Below are 22805 nucleotides of genomic sequence, written 5' to 3'. Positions count from 1 at the left end.
GGTAAAACTCGTCGGTCGATACACTTCATATAGGCTCAATTTCTTCACAGTGCTACCAAAATTTGAATTCTTCTAGCACCTAGCTTAATTGCTGCCTAATTTTTGTTCGTCGAGAGAGGACGCACCCTCATGAATTCTGTCCTGCTAGCAATGATCTACGGGTGATGGTGAGAACTTGCAGAGATAGGTAGAGAAAGACGTCAGTTATCGGGACCCAGAAATAGCTGATTTGACTGGCTATGCAGCGATCAATCGCCTAGGCAGTTAAGCGCAACTTAGTGATGAATGAGAATGAACTTAATTGCTGTTTCATGACAAGATAACTGTTGCGTGCCTGGTAGCTTGAGCTTTCTTAGCACCGTGAGTGCGTTTCCTACATCAGCGCTGGAATCAAAGGCTCAGACATTTGTCTCGACAGTTTCTCATCGAGTCAGCTTTAGATCATTAGACTTGCCTATGATTTTGGACATAATTACCGCTGTGGCAACCTAAACAATCGAACTACGCTGGTAACCCAGCAAAAGCAAAAGAACGAAACAAAACGAAATACAAGTGCACTTGGCAAAAAGAAGAAAAAGTTTTCAATCTATATTCTCATATCATCTCGTCATCGAAACGCCGGCACGCGCATTTAAAACCGACACCAAATATTCACATTAAAATTATACCTTTATTAAATAACTATATTTCCTTACTTTTAGTAAATAACATGCAAATGAATTAAACTGTCTTAGTGTAGTAAGCATTTACAAAAATGAATTAAAGTAAACACCTAAAAACCTTAAACTCGTAGATTCATTATCCCCATAAAGTGGTGACCCCGAAATAAAAACGCGGTGATAGTGAATCTTAAATCAAACGACGATTCAAGTGAGATTGTACGGTGGGCAAACCGGCATTTGGACCCACAGCAGAAAGGCGTAGGTATTACAACGTGACCATAACGGCATACATCATAACGGTTCTCAACGACACTTTCGACCTCTGGCAAAATGAGCGATGACGAAGCAGCAAAAGCCGCAGCGGCTGCAGGAAACGGCAGCAACGTCGGCGCCAACGGCGGTGCTAACGACGAAAACGCCGATAGACCGCAAATAAATGCGGTATTTGGGAAGTTACCGTTTCCCAAGCTTAATTCCAAATACAACATAGAGTCATGGTTTATTAAAATCGACGCGTGGTTTGAACTCCATGGTTTTGGCGTACGTAAGGAAAAGGATAAGTACACAGCTATTATAGCACATGCTGACGACTTCATTTTAGACCAAGTTTTTGATTTAGTGCGCTGCCCACCCACAACAGCCCCTTATGCTACGCTTAAAAAAGCCATAATCGAGAAATTCAGAGATTCTGCTATGGCCCGACTCGATAAGTTAACCGGCATACAACTTGGTGACAGTAAACCAAGCCATTTGCTGAGCCAAATGCAACGAACGAATGCCACTAAAGACGAGTCAGTTATCCAGCAATACTGGCTCAAACAGCTACCTGAATCAGCACGCGCCGTTATCGCCGGCATGCTACAGGCACAACCCAGCACGCCATTGCATCAACTCGCAATCATCGCAGACTCAGTACTAGATGCACTAAGCCGAGACTCGAACGCATCACCACCAGCTAGGGGATGCGCCATCAACGCTGTCGAAACATCATCCAATCGTGTGTCCGAGCTAGAAAGACGAGCGGAAAAGCAAGAAGCCATACTTGACAGCATCAACAGCAAGCTAAATCAGTTAACACTCAACAGTCGCAGTCGACCACGTGAACGTTCACGAAGCACAGCTAAACGCACTAATACACCGTACGGCACGGCAAAGGTGGAACAATCTCCGACTTGTTGGTATCATCGCCAATACGGAACGCAAGCTCGTAAGTGTCGCAGTCCTTGCGATTTTTCATCGAAAGCTACAAAGGCAACAAAAAACTGAGCACGGCCGCAACGGGCATTTTCGACGGTTGCGGCAAAATAAAATCATCAAACAATCGGTCCCAATGCGAATTAGAGGTAAAGTTTTCAGAATTCATCAAATCTAAACGTTTTTTTATACCCGATAGGAAATCGAAGCAACTGTTCCTAATCGACACCGGAGCAGAGGTTTCTGTGATTCCCCCAACCCGGGCATGCCGTTTGTCAAATTTTAAAGGCAGCCCACTCTTCGCAGCTAATGGCACACCCATCAAAACATATGGTGTAACACAACGAACACTCGACTTAGGTCTCACACGAACATTTACGTGGGACTTCGTCATCGCAGAAACGAGGTACGCTATTATCGGCGTCGATTTCCTTCGTCATTTCAACCTCATAGTAGACATCGCGAGCTCCATACTTATCGACAAGGCATTACAAACGAACCCACCGCGCGTATGTAGCCTCGAACAGCCAATAATCAACGAGTGCCAAATTCCCAACGAAATCGCACATCTGCTCGGTGAGTTTGGTGAAATCACCGACATGAACGCACCAGCTCGTTCCAAAACTCAAACGGGTGTAACTCACTGCATTGAAACAAAGGGTCCACCTGTTTTTGCCCGACCTAGACGACTCGCCCCAGACAAACTCAAAGCGGCAAAAGACGAGTTTGAATACTTAACCGGACTCGGAATTTGTCGCCCGTCTAAAAGTTCGTACGCTTCCCCACTACACATGGTAAAGAAGGCAAGTGGCGAGTGGCGACCATGTGGCGACTATCGCGCTCTCAACGCCCAAACAGTACCGGATCGTTATCCACTGCCACATATACAAGACTTCACACACTTCCTATACAAAAAACGGGTTTTCAGCAAAATTGACCTAAACCGCGCTTATCACCAAATTCCAATCGAGCCCAGCGACATCCCGAAAACGGCAATAACCACGCCATTCGGGCTATTTGAGTTTACGCACATGACATTTGGTCTGTGCAATGCTGCACAAACATTCCAACGGTTCATGCATGCTGTTTTTCGAGGACTGGAATTTGTTTTTGTTTACATCGATGACGTGTGCATCGCTTCAGAAAGCGTTGACGAACATAAAATCCAATTGCGACAAGTTTTTGAACGTTTACGGCAATTCCACTTGACTATTAACCTCAAAAAATGCAAATTCATGCAAAATCAGATAGATTTTCTCGGGCACGTTGTCACAGCGGAAGGCATTAAACCATTGCCTGAAAAAGTGCAAGCCATCACAAATTTTCCACTCCCCAAAGTTGCCAAAGAACTACGGCGATTCTTGGCGATGATCAACTTTTACCGCCGTTTCGTTCCCAATGCAGTACGTCATCAAATACCTTTAATCACTTTAATTCCGGGGAACCGAAAAAATGATAACACTCCTATTAAATTCAATGACGAAACCACGAACCATTTTAATGAGTGCAAGAAGCAATTGGCAAACGCAACCCTCCTCGTTCACCCGGCGACAAACGCTAAAATATCGCTGTGCGCAGACGCCAGCGATACTGCTATTGGTGCTGCGCTCCACCAAATCGTCAACAATAATCTCCAGCCACTGGCATTTTATAGCAAAAAGTTGACCGATACCCAACGGAGGTATAGCACCTACGACAGGGAGTTGCTCGCAATATATATGGCCATAAAGCACTTTCGTTGCTTTTTAGAGGGGAGACCTTTCGAGATACGAACGGATCATAAACCACTCGTTTACGCATTTAAGCAAAAGCCGGAAAAGGCGTCACCACGGCAGCTGCGACAACTAGATTTTATAGGGCAATTTACCACGACCATCGTTCACGTTTCTGGCATTGAAAATACAACCGCCGACGCACTGTCGCGTATAGAAGCAATCGAGCCAATAACAATCGACTTTAATCATATCGCCGAACAACAAAAGAAATGTCCGGAATTAAAAACGCTAATAGAAGGTAAAACTTCCCTCCAATTGAAATGGATACGCTTACCAGGCACGAAATATAAAATCTGCTGCGATGTCTCCACGGCAGAGGTACGTCCATTCATACCAAAATCATTCCGTAGGAATATCGTCGACAAGATGCATGGTATATCGCACGGTGGTGTTCGAGCAACCACCAAGCTCATCAAGGCACGCTTCGTCTGGCCGAACATGGGAAAGGAAATAGCGAACATAGTTCAACGATGCCTCAGCTGCCAACGATCTAAGGTTAGCAAACACGTCCGATCTCCGTTACAGCCAATACCGTTACCATCAACCAGGTTTGAGCACATTAATGTGGACATAATAGGTCCATTACCGCCATCTAAAGATTACCAGTACTGCCTCACGATCATTGACAGGTACACTCGCTGGCCTGAGGCAATACCGATTCACGACATATGCGCAGAAACAGTAGCCAAAAAACTAGTCAACATTTGGTTCTCACGATTTGGCATACCAACCCGCATCACTACCGACCAAGGAAGGCAGTTTGAGTCCCAACTCTTCAAGGAGCTGTCACGCATGCTAGGCATAACACATCTGCGTACAACAGCATATCATCCACAGGCGAACGGAATCATCGAACGATGGCATCGAACCCTCAAAACTGCAATTACGTGTATCGAACGAAATGATTGGGTTGATCATATGCCTATATTGCTACTAGGCCTTCGCTCCGCATTTAAACCTGACATCAGAACCACAGCTGCGCAACTCGTTTACGGCACTAATCTACGGTTACCAGGTCAGTTTTTCAATGACAGCGACAACCACATACCGCAATCAGATTTCGCTAGACAACTCACAGATATAATGCAGAAGGTACGCCCAAGTCAAACGGCAAATCACGACGTTACGAAAGCTTTTGTATTCAGCAAATTAGCCGACGCAACTCATGTATTCGTGCGCAACGACAAAACCAGACCAGCATTCCAACCGCCGTACGATGGACCGTACCTCGTAATTTCTAAACACCCAAAGTATTTTAACGTCGAAATAAATCACAATCGAGTAAATATATCTATAGATAGATTAAAACCCGCATTTATGGAAGTACAACAACAACATACGCAATCGTCGACAGTCATAACACCACAAAGCTCAACCCAAGGAGCTGCAGTAACACCATCATCAGATAAACCAGACATCCCATCTCAAACGATTCCAATCGCTCAGAATTCCACCCAAGCGACCAACTCATCGACGATCACCACAAATGAAACGCCTACTAATAGCCGCGGTCGCAAAATAAGACTTCCCGTCCGTTTCAGGACGTAAAGTCTGGGGGGACCTCTGTGGCAACCTAAACAATCGAACTACGCTGGTAACCCAGCAAAAGCGAAAGAACGAAACAAAACGAAATACAAGTGCACTTGGCAAAAAGAAGAAAAAGTTTTCAATCTATATTCTCATATCATCTCGTCATCGAAACGCCGGCACGCGCATTTAAAACCGACACCAAATATTCACATTAAAATTATTCTTTATTAAATAACTATATTTCCTTACTTTTAGTAAATAACATGCAAATGAATTAAACTGTCTTAGTGTAGTAAGCATTTACAAAAATGAATTAAAGTAAACACCTAAAAACCTTAAACTCGTAGATTCATTATCCCCATAACCGCATTTTTTTTTTGCTTTATTGATCATAAGGGAATTCTTATTATTTCACCAACACCCCTACGCACCACGTTTCCACGAATTTAATGCTGATTAAAAGCTTAACTGGAGTGTTGGTCCTCTTTGGACACCTTTCCCGGCCCCCAACAACTTTAATATTGCCATACATCTTTTTGCCCCACTAATTTCAGGGTCTCAAGTTCCCTTATGATACGATTATTCGGACTGTTGTGTGGAATATAACCCTATCTATAATAATGCCGTGTTACAGAATTTGCTTAAAACTGTTTTTTTCATAAACCAGTCTGGGAAAGCCCTACGTTTTGATATTGGCTGGCGTGTTTATCAGCGGAATACTTAGATAGAGCATTTTAAAAAAAAATTCTTAGATAAGTCGTTTTCGATGTGGCATCTGAGGGTGATATTCCACGCAGCCGTCGATACCCTAAACGCTAGGACATATCCTTATTTCCTACTGACCCTTCACATTGAACCGATTTACGCGTTATTATATTTCACCAATCGTGAGCATATCACAAAAATCGTCCGATTCACCGACTCCACCAGTTGTCAGCACGTTCACTGGCAACGCTAGTTCGTCGGCATTTCATTGCATTAATTGATTTTATTGTACTCGTCAGTTGGATTATGAATTCGTCGCCCGCTTGCAGCAGTCTGAATGTGCCAAAATGAAAATGTTGAGAAATGGAGTTTCAAAGTTTATTGCTCCCACAAAATTAGAAAAATTAGTTTCTAATGTAAAAATGTATCTATAAATTATATTCTCACTATGCTATTTCAACTGAGATAATTGCTCTGCTCGCATCCCTTCTATTTTCCGAGATTTAGCACATTCATTTTTCTGGCACAACAAAAATTTTAACAACTGATCTAATTTTTTGTTAACACACAAAAAAATTAAAAGTAGTCGGATCAGGTAATGCGACTCATGTTTTCTTTACATTTAAATGCGCTGAACCCAAATACGTTATAAGAATTGGCCCAAGTGGTCATGGTATGGCCTTAACCTCAAAACACGTAAAAAAATTACTGCAGATTGATTTTGAAATAATGTTACGACCAAGCCAAGACCTGCTAGGCCAATTCTGTTGGCGGATTGTGATTCGGTGCATCACAGTACTTGGGAGGGTGCCGAGTAGACGGTTCCTCACTTCCTCTGCGAGTGCCCAGCCCTCGCAAATTTTCGGTACCGAACTCTAGGCAATTATGTGTTGCCGGACTTAAGGGCGGTGTCAAACTGCCGCATCAAGTAAATCAGTAGGTATATTGTTTTAACCAAGTGGTTTGAGTAAAACAATATGCAGGGTACATCAGCCTAGAAATATAATTGGTTCTAGGAGCAAATGCATCAAAATGACGCCTAGAGCGCTACTTGGCCCCGGCTCCATAGCCGGGCAGCACAGCAACTAACCAACCAACGTGGGAAAACATCCGCGGCTGTGACTTATCGAAAGTATGTATGTAAATGAAAAAAAAAGCAAGTAAGGACGGGACTGTCTTCGGCTGTGCCGAAGACTTAATACCTTTCATGAATGGGGCTGAACAATAATCTTATACCGTTCGTAATCTCCGAATAATCGGATGTATAAGATAAGAAATATATAATGAACAGATCTACATACCTAAACGATTTTTAAGATAAATATAAAATAAAAACAAGTAAGGAAGGCTAAGTTCGGGTGTAACCGAACATTACATACTGTGGAGACAAAGTAAGGGAAAATCACCATGTTGTAAAAAGAACGTAGGGTAACCCTGGAATATGTTTGTATGACATGTGTATCAAATGGAAGGTATTAAAGAGTATTTTAAGAGGAAGTGGGCCATAGTTCTATAGATGGACGCCATTTAGGGATATCGCCATAAAGGTGGATCAGGCCTGACTCTAGAATTTCTTTGTACGATATGGGTATCAAATGAAATGTGTTAATGATAATTATAAAAGGGAGTGGGTCCAAGTTCTATAGGTGGACGCCTTTTCGAGATATCGCAATAAGGGTGGACCAGGGGTGACTCTAGAATTTATTTTGTACGTTATGGGTATCAAACGAAAGATGTTAATGAGTATTTTAAGAGGGCGTGTGCCTTAGTTTTATATGTGGACGCCTTTTCAAGATATCGCCATAAAGGTGGACTAGAGGTGACTCTAGAATTTGTTTGTACTATATGGGTATCAAATGAAAGGTGTTAATGAGTATTTTAAAAGTGAGTGGGCCTTAGTTCTATAGGTGGACGCCTTTTCGGAATATCGTTATAAAAGTGGACCAGGGGTGACTCTAGAATGTGTTTGCACGATATGGGTATCAAATGAAAGGTGTTAATGAAAAGGGCGTGGGCCTTAGTTCTATAGTCGGACGCCTTTTCGAGATATCGCCATAAAGGTGGACCAGGGGTGACTCTAGAATTTGTTTGTACGATATGGGTATCAAATGAAAGGCGTTAATGAGTATTTTAAAAGGGCGTGGGCTTTAGTTCTATAGGTGGACCCCTTTTCGAGATATCGCCATAAAGGTGGACCAGGGCTGACTCTAGAATTTGTTTGTACGATATGGGTATCAAATGAACGGTGTTAATGAGTATTTTAAAAGGGAGTGGGCCTTAGTTTTATATGTGGAAGCCTTTTCGAGATATCTCCATAAACGTGGACCAGGGGTGACTCTAAAATGTGTTTGTACCATATGGGTATCAAACTAAAGGTATTAATGAGGGTTTTAAAAGGGAGTGGCCCTTAGTTGTATATGTGAAGGCGTTCCAGACCGTCATAGGTCGCGTACCGCTAATTTATTTATATATGTAATACCACGAACAGTATTCCTTCCAAGATTCCAAGGGCTTTTGATTTCGCCCTGCAAAACTTTTTCATTTTCTTCTACTTAATATGGTAGTTGTCACACCCACTTTACCAAGATTTTTTTTAAGTTATATTTTGCGTCAATAGACCAATACAATTACCATGTTTCATCCCTCTTTTCGTAGTTGGTATATAATTATGGCATTTTTTTTCATTTTTCGTAATTTTCGATATCGAAAAAGTGGGCAGGGTCATAGTCGGATTTCGGCCATTTTTTACACCAATGCAAAGAGAGTTCAGATAAGTACGTGAACTGAGTTTAGTAAAGAAATATCGATTTTTGCTTAAGTTATCGTGTTAACGGCCGAGCGAAAGGACAAGACTGTGTATAAAAACTGGGCGTGGCTTCAACCGGTTTCGCCCTTTTTCACAGAAAACAGTTATCGTCCTGGAATCTAAGCCTCTACCAAATTTCACAAGGATTGGTAAATTTTTTTCGACTTATGGCATTAAAAGTATCCTAGACAAATTAAATGAAAAAGGGCGGAGCCACGCCCATTTTGAAATTTTCTTTTATTTTTGTATTTTGTTGCACCATATCATTACTGGAATGAATGTTGGCATAATTTACTTATATGCTGTAAAGATATTAACTTTTCTTTTAAAATTTGAATTAAAAAAATTTTTTTTTAAAAAGTGGGCGTGGTCGTTCCTTGATTTTGCTAATTTTTATTAAGCAGACATAAAGTAATAAGAGTAACGTTCCTGCCAAATTTCATCATGATATCTTCAACGACTGCCAAATTACAGCTTGCAAAACTTCTAAATTACCTTCTTTTAAAAGTGGGCGGTGCCACGCCCATTGTCCACAATTTTACTAATTTTCTATTCTGCGTCATAAGTTCAACTCACCTACCAAGTTTCATCGCTTAATCCGTATTTGGTAATGAATTATCGAACTTTTTCCATTTTTTGAAATTTTCGATATCGAAAAAGTGGGCGTGGTTTTGTCCGATATCGTTCATTTTAAATAGCGATCTGAGATGAGTGCCCAGGAACCTACGTACCAAATTTCATCAACATACCTCAAAATTTACTCAAGTTATCGTGTTAACGGACAGACGGACGGACGGACGGACGGACATGGCTCAATCGAATTTTTTTTCGATACTGATGATTTTGATATATGGAAGTCTATATCTATCTCGATTCCTTTATACCTGTACAACCAACCGTTATCCAATCAGAGTTAATATACTCTGTGAGCTCTGCTCAACTGAGTATAAATAGGTAGGTACTTTGTGTGAGGATGCAAAGTTTCAGGTTTTTTGTGGTCTGCGTGTAAAAACTATGACTACGAATCACGTATTTCAACAATATATGACGTAAACGTAACTATTTGATGAAATTTGGTGAAATTTGAAGTTTCTAGCTGTTAAAATGGGGCAGAAATTGCGCAAAGTTTCTTATCTGAACAATCGATTGTATGAGATATATGCTATATATACCACCGATCTCAGACAACAATATATGCTATACACGTAAGCATTTGGTGAAATTTGAAGCTTCTAGCTGTTAAAATGGGGAAGACATTGCGCAAAGTTTCTTATCTCAACAATCGGTTGTATGAGATATATACTATATATACCACCGATCTCAATGATTTTTTCAGACAACAATACATGCTATATACGTAAGCATTTGGTGAAGTTTGACGCTTCTAGCTGTTAAAACGGGGCAGAAATTGCGCAAAGTTTCTTATCTGAACAATCGATTGTATGAGATATATGCTATATATACCACCGATCTCAGACAACAATATATGCTATACACGTAAGCATTTGGTGAAATTTGAAGCTTCTAGCTGTTAAAATGGGGAAGACATTGCGCAAAGTTTCTTATCTCAACAATCGGTTGTATGAGATATATACTATATATACCACCGATCTCAATGATTTTTTCAGACAACAATACATGCTATATACGTAAGCATTTGGTGAAGTTTGACGCTTCTAGCTGTTAAAACGGGGCAGAAATTGCGCAAAGTTTCTTATCTGAACAATCGATTGTATGAGATATATGCTATATATACCACCGATCTCAGACAACAATATATGCTATACACGTAAGCATTTCGTGAAATTTGAAGCTTCTAGCTGTTAAAATGGGGAAGACATTGCGCAAAGTTTCTTATCTCAACAATCGGTTGTATGAGATATATACTATATATACCACCGGTCTCTATGATATTTTCAGACAACAGTATATGCTATACACGTAAACATTTGGTGAAAATTGAACATATCTAAACGATTTTTAAGATAAATATTAAAAAAAGAATTGGTAGGTACTTTGTGTGAGGATGCAAAGTTTCAGGTTTTTTGTGGTCTGCGTGTAAAAACTATGACTACGAATCACGTATTTCAACAATATATGACGTAGACGTAACTATTTGATGAAATTTGGTGAAATTTGAAGCTTCTAGCTTTTAAAATGGGGCAGAAATTGCGCAAAGTTTCTTATCTGAACAATCGGTTGTATGAGATATATACTATATATAAAACCGATCTCTATGATTTTTTCAGACAACAATATATGCTATATACGTAAACAGTCGGTGAAATTTGAAGCTTATAGCTGTTAAAATGGGGCTAAAATTGCGAAAATATATATATATACTATATATATATACTATATATACCACCATATATATACTATATATATCACCGATCTTTATGATTTTTTCAGACAACAATATATGCTATATACGTAAGCATTCGTTGAAATTTGAAGCCTCTAGCTCTTAAAATAGGGCAGTAATTACGAAAAGTTTCTTATCTGAACAATCGGTTGTGGGCGATATATACTATATATATATAGATATATATATCTCATCATTTTTTTCAGGCAACAATATGTGCAATATACGAAAGTATATGGTGAAGTTTGAAGCTTCAATCTGTTAAATTGAGTAAGATATTACAAAAATCCTCTTTTTCTGAGAAATCGGTTGTATGGAGGATATATGCTATAGGGGTCCGATCCGGCCGGTTCCGACAAATGTCTAATCGGACACCCAAATACACCCGCTCACCAAATTTTATCAAGATATCTCAAAAATTGAGGGACTAGTTTGCATACAAACAGAAAGACGGACAGACGGACATGGCTAAATCAACTCAGCTCTTCAACCTGATTATTTCGGTATACTTAATGGTGGGTCTATCTATTTTCCTTTAAGGACTTACAATTTTGGGTTTCGTGACGAAATTAATATACCATTTCATTTTCATGAAAGGTATAAAAATATGTAAACACATTCAATTCAATTCCAATTATTGTAATCTTAGAACTAGTTCTTATTTTCATCAGAATCAGAATCTTCTGAAATTTTGAGTTCGGGTAAAGCGTTGCCCTCTGGATATTTATAATAAGAACGATATTCTTGGTATAACCAGTTTTTCATACATTTTGTCTTTTATTTTTGATTCGGCAAGAGGCAACGGCTTCAAATAAACCGGTTTACCTGCAGATAAACAACGACCTTTTCTCGGATATTCAGCTATTAAAAATTCTTCATCGGTATAATTTTTTTTGAGGAATACATTATACAGCTCATCTTTTGTGTATCTCAACTAGCATATACTTATATCGCATGGGTAGTTTTATAGCTCCCTGGGTAAAATAATTATAATTAAAAAAATTGTCATACAATTGTATGTGAACCTCGAAAAGTTTTGGGGAGTTACGGATACTCTAATAACTTGTGCCCAACCTTCAGGCACGTATACCGGAACATGCGAACATACGAATGTGTGCTGTTCTTACTGTTTTTCAAAACTTGTTGAGCCATATCAACGAATGTGTCATACAAACAGGAAAATCATTACCTTGTTGCCAGCCAGAAATATGAATGAGCTACATTCGTTTTTCTGGTTCAACTTTGTGTGATTGAATTAAACATTTGTGAAAGTGGCACTGCAAATTACTGGGGTTTCCATGTGCGTAGGAAGCTCTAGATTTAAGTAGAACCTATAGAATCTAAAGGGTAAGGTAACGAGGCCTATAACACAAATTATGAAAAAATACACATTCATGCTTCTGGATAGTGGGCGACGAATTGATCCCACTTGAAGTTTGGTATCTAGCTTAGCTGCAGGACAAACTCTGACTGCTTTAACATGAACACTATGCGTGTTTTTCTTTTTAGAAGTTTCGAAGCTCATGTTACATCTAGTTTCGAGGCTGCAATATGCAAGCACTCTAAGTAAAAGCCATTTCCACCATCTTTAGATTGCCACTTATCTACAAGTCATCGAAATTCTCGGTTTCTTCATCGCTAACTAATCATCGAATATCAGTTAAGTGCAAGGTAAAATTGTAAACAAAAGTCAGCTGTTGTGTTGGTTTATGCGTTTGCGGCATATATGTAATACTTCTATATCGCTACTACTGAACTGTGCAGCCTGTCAAACATTAAAAAAAAAATAAAAAAAACATTACAGTACAGATATACAACGAGAGAATGAGACAAACACCCCTATTGCGAGTGTCGATCAGCAGTAGAATAGAAATTTGTCGACCGAGTCGATTGTCTTTTATTTTCGTATTGTGTAACTCGATCGAAAAAAATTTGTACCATTGTGAATAACTCGCTGCAAGAAGACGAGAAAGAAGAAAACTCGCTGAATTGCAATCAGCTGTTTAACATTTGTTTACATTTTTGCCGTGTTTGATAAAACCAAAATAACAAAACATTTTTAAAATAAATTTAAATTAGATATTTTATAATAAATATTATCAATGGATTGTGTTGGGCTGTGGTTAAGTGATAGTGAGGAAGATGAAGATGCACATACAAGGCTAATAGAGCTGGCAAGGGAAACACGCAAGCTGAGGGATTCGTCGAATCCTTTGGAAATGGAAGATCACATGTAACTATCTGGATTTAATTTGTCTTAAAGTTAAAAATTTATTAAAGCTCCCATTTATACAGATTTTTGAAAAACTTTCGTTTACCGAAAGCTGCATTTGCGGATTTACTGGCATTGCTAGATGCCAAACTACAACCTGGTGTTAGAAAGACATCTATCCCAACAATTTTAAAGCTTGCAGCAACTTTACTGTTCTTTGCTCACGGATCATACCAGCTGAGTATAGGCAATGACTTTAATATAGGATTCGGCCAATCTACAGTATCCCTAGTTTTATCTGAAGTATTCCCAGCTTTGGAGGAATACGTTTGCAGAAATTGGGTGACAATTCAATATACTGAGGAGGAAAAGCGTCAAGCAAAGCTTTATTTTTTTTGAAAAAAGTGGAATACCAGGCGTGATAGGTTGCATAGACGGGACGCATGTCAAAATTGTTGCTCCAAAAAAGGACATTCAGCATTTGTACTATAATCGCAAAGGATATTATAGTTTGAATGCAATGATAGTAAGTATTTTACAAAGAAAATATCGTGGAGTTGATAATTTTTGTTATTTCATAGGTTTGCGATAATGCCATGAGAATCCGCTATGTCAATGCCAAGTATCCGGGGGCAACGCACGATGCAAACGTTTTCAACATGTCCACATTGAAACCACGATTGGAAGATGACTACCGTAGGGATGAAAGAAATATAATATTAGGTATGTAAAGTACTCCATACACCTATTTGTGAACGTGAAAATGGTCCGTGGTGATTTCTGAAGTCTACCCAAAGGCACAGTATTCCATATGAATTCTTAGCAAATGAATACGACAGCATGACGCTCTTAATACCCGCCCAAAAATATTTGGAGGGGTGTCAAAAGATGTGTTTTGGACCCAGTATTGCGAATCCGAAATATAAAATAAAAAATGTTGCTTTTGTCAAGAGATATTTGCAAAAGAAGTTGGACATTTTTATGTGCTTGTTGTACACACAAAAAAATTTTGTGTTAAACTCAGCCAGGGTAATTTGCTGTCATATAGATTTAACAAATCCCTTTGCATGTTAAAGCACTGCAGCCAATAGATTCCATTTTCAACAAAATCTGTGATTCAACTAGAAATTTGGGGCGGTAATACGAACATTAGAGTTTTACATGCAATGGCATTGCATACGTACAAATTTAAGTGTGAGCTTGAAAATAAGTATATTAATTGTTTTGAATATAACAATTAGAAAGATATTTGTGTTGTAAAAAGCGGTGTAACAAAAAATATATTAGACAAATGAAATATATTCACGTTAGCAAGGAGGTGTATGGAGTCCTTAATGCTTAACTTATTTTCATAATTTTATGGTTGTAAAATATGTAAACATTTAGGCGATGCAGGTTACGCCCTACAACCTTATATGCTTACGCCATACGGAAACCCAGAAGATGGAACAGCAGAATGTATGTTTAACAGAAAACATTCCCAAGGAAGGAATATTGTGGAACGTACTATTGGAGTCCTTAAAAATCGATTTAGGTGTTTGTTTGGGGCTCGTGCGCTCCACTATGAGCCAAAGAAAGCTACACAAATAATAAACGTATGCGCAGCTCTTCACAACATTTGTTTATCTTATAATGTTCAATTATCAGATGAAGAAATATCTGACTATCAAAACCCGAATGACGATTTCCAAGATAGCACAACATATGAAGGTGTTCAGTGGCAAACGAAGAAGCTAGGGCAGTTAGAAATAATATTTTACAACATATGCAGTTCTAGTTTTACGATGATAACAAACAATTTTTATTTAAATTCATATTCAGTCCATTTTAAATTCAGAGTACACTTATTTTAAATTAACTAAGGCTCAAAATATCACTTCATGTAAAAAAAATATCACAAATTCAGGTGTGAATAAAAAATGTATCTTAAAACTACTATCTACATAAAAAATTAAATTATTTCAAAGTTACTATTTACATTTAAAATATCACATTGCCTTAAAACTACTATTCACATTAGTGCTTTGGTAATTCTCTCCTTCTCCAACTCCAAGATCTGTTCTTTCAACCTTAATTTATCTCTTCTATGCTTTTTCTTATTAATAATTTCTTCTTTTAGCAGTTTAAACTTTTCTTTTTCAATTTTTAGTTTCTCTTGCTTTAAAGTTACAGCCTCAAAATTTAGCGCAACTAACCTCCTCACGTATCCTTCTATATTTACAACACTTTTCTTAATACCTAATGTATTTCTTTTCAGGGCCTTAAAATGTTTACTTTGAATGTCAATCTGCTTCTCCAACAGTGCTAACCTTTTTTCCTTTTCGCTTATATTTTTCGACCTTCTTGCTGGAGTTACCTGTAGTGCAGCTCTTTCCTGAATCTCGCATGATACGCTTCTTTCAGGTACTTCATTTTCCTGCTCATCTTCAACAATTTCAGTCGACCTACCACCAACTCTTGATTGGACCACCACATTGGCCATTCCAATTTCTTCGCCAAGGGGATCAATATAGGCGTCAATACTTAAAAAACTAATAATAGCTTCCTCTATCGCCGAAAACATATGGACGTTATTTGGGCCTCCACCAGTTGCTTGGTACTCCATTCGGTTCTGCGAACATTTTTTCTTCGTTTTACTTTTCAAGTCCGTCCACACCTACAAAGGAATGTTAAGTATTTTCTTTATGGACGCTATATACAAATTTGTTTACCTTTAACCACTTTTCCCAAGAACGCATCGGTGGTCCCAAGCTATTGAGCTCAGCCGCTATCAATTCCCATCTTGATTTTCCCTGGGCTTTCCCACACACGCCTTTGCCTAAATCAGGATGTTCTTGCATTAGCTGCACCAGTCTTGCGTTTTGCCGTTTATTGCTTACAACTTTTGACCTGCAATTAAAATAACCACTTTTTATTTTTTAGGTTTACATTTTTTACTTTTATTCAAATTTTTTTACTTTTTTCTTCCATTTTTTAATTTTTTCACTTTTTTCTATCACTTAAACGCTTCAACGACTGCAAAATGGCTGTAGAAAGACAATCGATCAAAAGAGTATTCACAGTCGATAAATGAGCGAGCGATCGACATTCGCAATAGGGTGATAATCGATAATCGCTTAATAGTCGATTATCTATTCTCAGTCGACACTCGCAATAGGGGTGAAAATCTCAAGGTTGTCGTTAAATTTTTGTAAAAAAGGGGCTTTAATATATATATATTTCAATAAGCCGTCTTGCTTCTATCAATATTGTACATTAGGCTATTTCGTTCTCCAAATGAAAAAGTAAGCTTTTGTTTTCCATTAGTATTATAAAATTTTCAAATCATATTGCAATTTAAAGACGCACGTGCAGGGATTCAAGGAATATATCTCTTCATTGCGAGATGCTAATGGCACCCTTCTGGCTCAATCTGACCGGAAAACAGGATTTGTTGGTGTGATCGTTGCTTTAAGAAATATTTTTCCACTATTTGAGAAGTAAAAAATTTTGGCATGACATACCTTTTAACTTATAAGCTTTCACAAGGCTTCCTGGAAACCTTTTTTGGTGCAGTTAGGGCAAGAGGGGGTTTCAACAACAATCCCAACGCAGTTCAATTTAAAAGTGCATATAAACGACTCTTAGTAAAGCACGAGTTAAGTGCGACTGAAAGTGGGAATTGTGCCTTCGACGGCGAATCCATTTTAGAGGCATCATCAGCGTCTACTAGTAACCTAAAAAAAATAGCGAGGTAATAGATTTCGAGTTAGCAAATGTTTATGTTAATACGATGTGGCGAGTGTATATGTGGCCAAGGTTGTTCGTTATATTGCTGGCTATGTTGCTTGGAAGGTACAAAAGAAAATAAAATGTTCCACATGTCAAGGGCAATTGATAGGTGAAGGAATGCCTTTACTTCCAGCGCACAAAAATAAAGGTCCGTTTGTCCCACCATCTGTGGACGTATGTAATAATTGTATAGTATCAGAGAAAGCTTTAATACAAGTTCTCTGGGCATGTCCAATTGGAAATGCAAAATTAAGTTTAATAAATAAAATGTTTCCAAATAAAAGTGATGCATTCTCCAATAGTATCATCACATAGCCATCGAAAATTTATTAGTAATGACACCTTTAATAATCACCGGACACAGCTGAGTAAGGAAGTAATAAGTTTTTATTTGGATATTCGTTTGTTTTTTGAAACAAAAAAAAGCACGGACGAAAAAGAGTGTGTTACAAAAAAATTTACAAAATTGATATTATTTCAACACCAATAGCAGCCAGCCCAGTACCCATATTTTGTTTACTCCATTAAAAAACTCAAAATAAGTAAAATTTTGTAAACGTTTATATATCGTTTATTCAAGATAATTCACTTTAAATTATTTTTAAAAACGTTTAAAGAAATGCTCCTTGGGATGTATGTATAAGTATATTTTCATACATGTATATTTAAATTTTTTTCATTTCAAAAATATGAATTCTTCGACTTGTTTTTTTTTACTATTTATGTAAATAATGTACTTTGTATGGCTGCAGCCCATGTATAAATAATAAATACATCAAGCCTTATATTGTATTTGTTGGCCTTTTCGTTGCTTAATCGACTAAACTGAGATTTTATAACAATTAGTATGCAGAAGTTGGGTAAAGGGGATAGTAACCCGTTGTTACCCATTTAATACTTTTTTTACGCACGCTACTACAATTCACTAACAAAAACAAAGCCCGGGCATGCGCAGAAGATACATTTGCACAGTTTCAGCAAATAATGATTGACAGAAAATTTGCACATTAGGAAGATAGGAAGGTATTGATATAGAAGTATTATATATATGGTTTGCAATATACTTTTGCGATTTGTTCTACGAAGTATTCACAATAATTGTTATTATTATTATAATATTATTATTATTATAATAATTATTATTATTATAATTATTATCTATTCAATTGGGGGCTGATCACCCTGATTTAAATTCGATCTTAAACAGAGACGGTGCAAGGCAAAATTGTACACAAAACTCCGCTGCTTTATTGGTTTTTAAGTATTCACAATAGATTTTTGTGATTTCTCCTACAAAATATTCACAATTATTTAAATGAATGTTAGTCACTCTGTGTTAATGGAAACAAAAAAGCAAAATGAAGCTAAAGGACTTTTATCCTACAGTTAAATTCTATGGTGAAAACGACCCAAAGGAGAGATACCTAAAGTAATGATGAAGGCGTTAACTAATACAGTACATCTTAAACTAATAAAAGGGGATGTTAATTTTGTTAAAAAAATTCGTGCTATAAATCTTTCGACAAAAAGTTAGTATAAATACGTAACCTTAACAATGTCTTTGGGTAAAATTTGACCAATTTTAAGAAGAAAATCGTTTTTCATCTAATATTTTATTACATTTGTAAATTTTTGAGTTTGAGACGTATTCACAATCATTTCCGGTGGCGTAGTGAGGTTTTCTTGCGCCCGGGGTAAAATATTTTTATGACACTCTGAATGAACGTTCGCAGCTAACAATTGATTCTGAGATAGTCAAGAGTATTTGAGGTGCCACTCGCAAGCTTGGAAAAACATCTCCAAACGAGATTATAAAAGTAAGTAATTCTAACGGAGTTTTATGTTCAATTTCTTTTCATTGGCGAAGTAATATTTTGCAGTCACATATTTCGATAAAAAGTTCTGTTCCATAAAATTCTCCCAAATTCTTACAATTTCTTTCTAAGTCGCTATTATCCTTGTTTAACAAATCTCCAACGTCTAATGGAAATCCAAATTTAAAGTAAAGGTCATTAAGTCGTGCAAATCTTGTATGTATTTCTTGTTGGAGACGACCGAGAACACATTTCATAACGCGAGAAATTTCACACTCTGCGGAAATACCAACATCTCTAGCCGATTCTCCGGGCATTTTGCAGCGCGTTCTTGCACGTTTTACTATATAAATATCCCATATTTCACAAAGAGACTTCGCTTTTTCTGTTGCTTCTTCACAGAGAGTGTCTCGGATTTCAGATAGTTCAGTGACTAGTGATTTAAGATCATGATACGCTTGTCTAAAATTAATCCCCGGATCTTGTAATCTGAGCTGCACATGATCAACCCTCCTTAAGATTTCATACCAGAAATGAACTAATGATATAAAACTAAAATTTAGTATATTTTGCAACAGAATTGTAGCGTCGCTTCTGGTGTCACTTGTGGTATTTCTGTCTTCTGGTAATTGTTCTAAGTGTTCTGAATGTAGCCCTTCGACGGTAACGCTAACCGCCTGTATTCTGGCGCTCCATTGTGCCTCAGATTCAGATTTGGCAGTTTTTGTTAAAGCATTTATTAATAATTCCCATCAATGATTTAAGTGAGAAAAAAGAGTTTTTGTTAAAGCATTTTTTAATAATTCCCATCAATGTTTTAAGTGAGAAAAAAGATGCATGCTTTCAATTATTCCAGAACCTGTCCAAGGTACCCGCTTGCCCCGCTCACTACGACACTGACAATTTCTCTTATTAAATTATTGTGCTTTTTATTATGATAGAAAAACTGAAAGGAATTAAACATACTGGCTGATATTATAATTTTTTCGACCCTGCCAAAGATCTCTTCACATATGTTTGTATTTCCAAATTAGAAAATATATCCTCCCCGAATGAAATTTGAACTCGAATCGTCATATTTCTAACACCGCAGGCCTACTATTAGTGTTGATATTTTATGTTTATTATTTATTTTTGGGATTAAATGGGTACTCGGGTTTTTATACTCAGCATGCTTTGCACACAGAGTATATTAACTTTGATTGGATAGCGGTTGGTTGTACAGGTACAAAGGAATTGATATAGACATAGACTTCCATATATCAAAATCATCAGTGTCGAGCCATGTCCGTCCGTCCGTCTGTCTGTCAGTTATTCTGTCCGTCCGACATCTTCACCAAATTTGGTACACGAGCTTATCTGAACCCAGAATATATTGGTATTGAAAATGAGTGAAATCGGATGATAACCACGCCCACTTTTTATATATATAACATTTTGGAAAACACAAAAACCTGATTATTTAGTAAATAATACACCTAGAATGTTGGAATTTTACTCGTGGACTGATATTGGGACTCCTGATGAAATTTTGAAAATTTTGTTTAAAATGGGCGTGGCAACGCCCACTTGTGATAAAATCAATTTTACAAATATTATTAATCATAAATCAAAAATCGTTTAACCTATCAAACCATATCAAACAAAATTCGGCAGAGAGGTTGCTTTTACTATTAGGAATGCTTTGAATAAAAATTTACGAAATCGTTTAAGGACCACGCCCACTTTTATATAAAAGATTTTTAAAAGGGTCGTGGATGAATAAAATAAGCTATATCTTTGCAAAAAAGAGCTTTATATCAATGTTATTTCATTTCCCAAGTGGATTTATAACAATAAATAGGAAAAACTTAAAATTTAAAAAAATGGGCGTGGTACCGCCCCTTTTAAGACTAAGCAAATGTTTCGGGAGCCATAACTCGAAGAAAAATTAGTTCAGAATAGAACCATATGTACATGTAGTATTGCGCAGCCTTGTAACACTATTAAGCACACAAAACCAACAAGAACAGCATTTCAAGTGTACAGCTGGGTATGTAATAGGCCGGATCGATTTGTGGGGAGGCAAAAAAATCGCCCATTGCTCTATGAAAATCATATTCTAGGGATCAAAATAAGAAATTTTGCCGAAGGAACCATACCTCTAAAACGAATTCTGATGTCCCCCCCTTTCGGTCGTAGGGGCAAATTTTGAAAAATCCCACTTTGAAATGCCTATGTTTTTTTTTTTGAGTTTATTTTTCTGTTTAGAAATTTATTTAGTCAGAACATATGTAAATGAAAAAATGAATTTGACTTAGTAATAGAAAAAAATTAAAAAAGTTATTAGAAATTAGCGTATTTACAACCCCTCTTTAAAACCAAGGCATCACTATGATGCATTTGCATGTCGTAAACATAGTTGTGTGGGTTTTTTATTCAACCGTTTTAAAAAATGAAGGTATCACTGTGACACAATTGCAGATCGTAAAATTGCTTGTGTTGTTATTTTTAAGCCACCACAAGACACAGCAGGTAGAATTGAAATTGCCCCAATCCAAAAGTTGGAACCAAAGGGGGGACATCAGAATTCGTTTTAGAGGTATGGTTCCTTCGGCAAAGTTTCCTATTTTGATCCCTAGAATACGATTTACACAGAGCATTGAGCGATTTTTAAATCGACCCGCCCTAGTATGTAATGTTCGTTTTCACTTGAACTTAGACTTCCTTACTTGTTATACTCAGTTGAGCAGAGCTCACAGAGTATATTAACTTTGATTGGATAACGGTTGGTTGTACAGGTATAAAGGAATCGAGATAGATATAGACTTCGATATATCAAAATCATCAGTATCGAAAAAAAATTTGATTGAGCCATGTCCGTCCGTCCGTCCGTCCGTCTGTCCGTTAACACGATAACTTGAGTAAATTTTGAGGTATCTTGATGAAATTTGGTATGTAGATTCCTGGGCGCTGATCTCAGATCGCTATTTAAAATGAACGATATCGGACTATAACCACGCCCACTTTTTCGATATCGAAAATTTCGAAAAACCGAAAAAATGCGATATTTCATTGCCAAAGGCGGTTAAAGCGATGAATCTTGGTAGATGTGTTGACGTTATGACGGAGAATAGAAAATTAGTAAGATTTTGGACAAAGGGCGTGGCACCGCCCACTTTTACAAGAAGGTAATTTAAAAGTTTTGCAAGCTGTAATTTGGCAGTCGTTGAAGATATCATGATGAAATTTGGCAGGAACGTTACTACTATTACTATATATGTTTTAAATAAAAATTAGCAAAATTGGATGAAGAACACGCCCACTTTTTAAAAAAAAATTTTTTAAATTCAAATTTTAACAAAAAATTTAAAATCTTTACTGTATATAAGTAAATTAAGTCAAAATTCAACTCCAGTAATGATATGATGCAACAAAATACAAAAATAAAAGAAAATTTCAAAATGGGCGTGGCCCCGCCCATTTTCATTTAGTTTGTCTAGAATACTTTTAATGCCATAAGTCGAACAAAAATTTACCAATCCTTCTCAAATTTGGTAGGGGCATAGATACTATGACGGTAACTATTTTCTGTGAAAATGGGCGAAATCGGTGCAAGCCACGCCCAGTTTTTATACACAGTCCACCGTCTGTCCTTCCGCTCGGCCGTTAACGCAATAACTTGAGCAAAAACCGATATATCTTTACCAAACTTAGCCAACGTACTGATCTGAACTCAATTTATCTTGGTATAAAAAATGGCCGAAATCCGACCATAACCACGCCCACTTTATCGATATCGAAAATTACGAAAAATGAAAAAAATGCCATTATTCTATACCAAATACGAAAAAAGGATGAAACATGGTAACTGGATTGGTTTATTGACGCAAAATATAACTTTGGAAAAAACTTTGTAAAATGGGTGTGACACCTACCATATTAAGTAGAAGAAAATGAAAAAGTTCTACAAGCCGAAATCAACAGCCCTT

At 37.4% G+C, this 22805-nt stretch overlaps 1 protein-coding gene across 8 annotated transcripts in view; it reads left to right on the top strand.

Moving 5' to 3' along the window:
• The window catches only part of toc (toucan), a 708907-nt gene that overhangs the window by 295243 nt on the left and 390859 nt on the right, over positions 1–22805 (top strand). The window lies entirely within an intron of this gene.

Source organism: Eurosta solidaginis, chromosome 2, assembly GCF_040869045.1.
Source record: "Eurosta solidaginis isolate ZX-2024a chromosome 2, ASM4086904v1, whole genome shotgun sequence".
Taxonomy (NCBI): domain Eukaryota; kingdom Metazoa; phylum Arthropoda; class Insecta; order Diptera; family Tephritidae; genus Eurosta; species Eurosta solidaginis.
Note: the sequence above shows the minus strand (reverse complement) of the source record. Positions and strands in the feature narration are given on the sequence as shown.